Source organism: Phascolarctos cinereus, unplaced genomic scaffold (assembly GCF_003287225.1).
Source record: "Phascolarctos cinereus isolate Bilbo 61053 unplaced genomic scaffold, phaCin_HiC Scaffold_4;HRSCAF=312, whole genome shotgun sequence".
In the NCBI taxonomy this organism is placed as follows: domain Eukaryota; kingdom Metazoa; phylum Chordata; class Mammalia; order Diprotodontia; family Phascolarctidae; genus Phascolarctos; species Phascolarctos cinereus.
This window is the reverse complement of record NW_027555847.1, coordinates 718956185-718960050: the sequence shown is the minus strand read 5'-3', so window position 1 is coordinate 718960050 and position 3866 is coordinate 718956185.

The window sequence follows — 3866 nt, the reverse complement described above, 5'->3', positions numbered from 1 at the left end:
TGGTCAAAAGCAAAACACTAGTGAAGGGGAAAGGAAAAAGGAGAAAGAAAAGCATAAATGGGGGGAAAGGATGGAGAAAAAGACACAGATAGTAATCATAACTGTGAATGTGAATGGGATGAACTCTCCCATAAAAGAAATGGATTGCAGAATGGATTAAAAACCATAATCCTACAATATGTTGTTTACAGGAAACACATTTGAAAAAGAGTGACACATACAGGGTAAAGGTAAAAGGCTGGAGCAGAATATATTATGCTTCAGCTGAAGTAAAAAAGCAGGGGTAGCAATCCTGATCTCAGACAAAGCAAAAGCAAAAATAGATCTAATCAAAAGAGATAAGGAAGGAAACTACATCCTGCTAAAAGGCACCATAGACAATGAAGTAATATCATTACTAAACATATATGCACCAAATGGTATAGCATCCAAATTCTTACAGGAGAAGTTCAGGGAGTTACAGGAAGAAATAGACAGCAAAACTATACTAGTGGGGGACCTGAACCTCCCCCTCTCGCACTAGATAAGTCTAACCACAAAATAAACAAGAAAGAAGTTAAGGAGGTGAATAGAACATTAGAAAAGTTAGGTATGATAGACCTCTGGAGAAAACTGAATGGGGATAGAAAGGAATATACTTTTTTCTCAGCAGTACATGGCACATACACAAAAATTGACCATGTACTAGGGCATAAAAACCTCACAATCCAATGCAGAAAGGCAGAAATATTAAATGCATCCTTTTCAGATCATGATGCAATAAAAATTATATGTAATAAAGGGCCATGGAAAGATAGACTAAAAAATAATTGGAAACTAAATAATCTAATCCTAAAAAATGATTGGGTCAAACAACAAATCATAGAAACAATCAATAATTTCATTCAAGAGAATGACAATAATGAGACAACATACCAAAACTATGGGATGCAGCAAAGACAGTTCTTAGGGGAAGTTTTATATCTCTAAATGCTTACATAAATAAAATAGAAAAAGAGGAGATTAATGAATTGGGCATACAACTAAAAAAACTAGAAAAAGAACAACTTAAAAATCCTCAACTAAACACCAAATTAGAAATATTGAAAACCAAAGGAAAAATTAATAAAATTGAAATTAAGAAAACTATTGAACTAATAAATAAAACTAAGAGCTGGTTTTATGAAAAAACCAATAAAATAGATAAACCTTTGGTTAATTTAATTAAAAAAAAAGAAAGAAAAACAAATTACTAGTATCATCAAGAATGAAAGAAAGGGCGAAGCTACCACCAAGGAGAAGGAAATTAAAACAATAATTAGGAATTATTTTGCCCAACTATATGCCAACAAATTTGACAATCTTAGTGAAATGGATACATATTTACAAAAATATAAATTGCCCAGATTAACTGAAGAGGAAGTAAAATACTTAAATAACCCCATCTCAGAAAAAGAAATTGAACAAGCCATTGATGAACTCCCTAGGAAAAAATCTCCAGGGCCAGATGGATTTACATGTGAATTCTATCAAACATTTAAAGAACAATTAATTCCAATACTATATAGACTATTTGGGAAAATAGGTGAAGAAGGAGTCTTACCAAATTCTTTTTATGATACAAATATTGTGTTGATACCTAAACCAGGAAGAGTCAAAATAGAGAAAGAAAATTATAGACCAATTTCTCTAATGAATATAGATGCAAAAATTTTAAACAAAATACTAGCAAATAGATTGCAGCAACTTATCACAAGAATAATACACTATGACCAGGTAGGATTTATACCAGGAATGCAGGGTTGGTTCAATATTAGGAAAACTATCAGCATATCAGCATATCAACACAAAACCAACAGAAACCACATGATCATCTCAATAGATGCAGAAAAAGCTTTTGATAAAATACAACACCCATTCCTATTAAAAACACTAGAAAGCATAGGTATATAATGGAGTCTTCCTTAAAATAATTAAAAGCATATATCTAAAACCTTCAGCAAGCATTATATGTAATGGGGACAGGCTAGAAGCATTTCCAATAAGATCGGGGGTGAAACAAGGATGTCCATTATCACCACTGTTATTCAATATTGTACTGGAAACCTTAGCTTTAGCAATAAGAGAAGAAAAAGAAATTGAAGGCATTAGAATAGGCAAAGAAGAAACAAAGCTATCACTCTTTGCAGATGACATGATGATATACTTAGAGAATCCTAGAGAATCAAGTAAAAAACTACTTGAAATAATAAACAACTTTAGCAAAGTTGCAGGCTATAAAATAAACCCACATAAATCATCAGCATTTCTATATATTACCAACAAAGCCCAACAGCAAGAGATAGAAAGAGAAATCCCATTTAAACTTACTGTAGACATTATAAAATATTTAGGAGTCTACCTCCTGAAACAAACCCAGGAACTCTATGAACACAATTACAAAACACTTTTCACACAAATAAAATCAGATCTAAATAATTGGAAAAACATCAGTTGCTCATGGGTAGGCTGAGCTAATATAATAAAAATGACAATCCTACCTAAGCTAATTTACTTATTCAGTGCCATACAAATCAAACTACCAAAAATTATTTTATAGAGTTAGAAAAAATAATAACAAGATTCATTTGGAAAAACAAAAGGTCCAGAATATCAAAGGAACTAATGAAAAGAAATGCAGGGGAAGGTGGCCTAGCAATTCCAGATCTTAAATTGTATTATAAAGCAGCAATCATCAAAACTGCTTGGTACTGGCTAAGAAATAGGGAGGTGGATCAGTGGAATAGGTTAAATATGCAAGACACAGTAGTCAATGACTATAGTAATCTATTATTTGATAAACCCAAAGACCCCAGCTTCTGGGATAAGAACCCACTCTTTGAAAAAAACTGCTGGGAAAACTGGAAAAGAGTATGGCAGAAAACTAGGCATAGACCCAAATCTCACACCATATACCAAAATAAAGTCAAAATGGGTTCAGGACTTAGATATAAAGGCTGATACCATAAGTAAACTGGGAGAACAAGGAATAGTTTACCTATCAGATCTCTGGAGAACAGAAGAATTCATGACCAAACAGGAGATAGAGAACATTATGAAAAGCAAAATGGATAATTTTGATTACATTAAATTGAAAAGTTTTTGCACAAACAAAGCCAATGCAACTAAGATTAGAAGGAAGGTAGAAAATTGGGAAAGAATTTTTACAACCAGTCTCTCTGATAAAGGCCTCATTTCTAAAATATATGGAGAATTAAGACAAATTTATAAGAACACAAGCCATTCCCAATTGATAAATGGTCAAAGGATATGAACAGACAGTTCTCAGATGAAGAAATTAAAGCCATCTATAGTCATATGAAAAAATGCTCTAAATCATTATTGATTAGAGAAATGCAAATCAAAACAACTGAGGTACCACATCACACCTATCAGATTGGCCAACATGACAAAACAGGAAAATGATAAATGTTGGAGAAGATGTGGGAAAATTGGAACACTAATACATTGTTGGTGGAGTTGTGAAATGATCCAACCATTTTGGAGAACAATTTGGAACTATGCACAAAGGGCTACAAAAATGTGCATACCCTTTGATCCAGCAATAGCACTTCTAGGGCTATATCCCAAAGAGATCAAACAAATGGGAAAAGGACCCACATGTACAAAAATATTCATAGCAGCTCTTTTTGTGGTGGCAAAGAATTGGAAATTGAGAGGATGCCCATCAATTGGGGAATGGCTGAGCAAGTTGTGGTATATGAATGTAATGGAATACTATTGTGCTATAAGAAATGACGAGCAGGCTGACTTCAGAAAAACCTGGAAAGACTTATATGGTCTGATGCTGAGTGAAGTGAGCAGAACCAAGAGGACTTTGTACACAA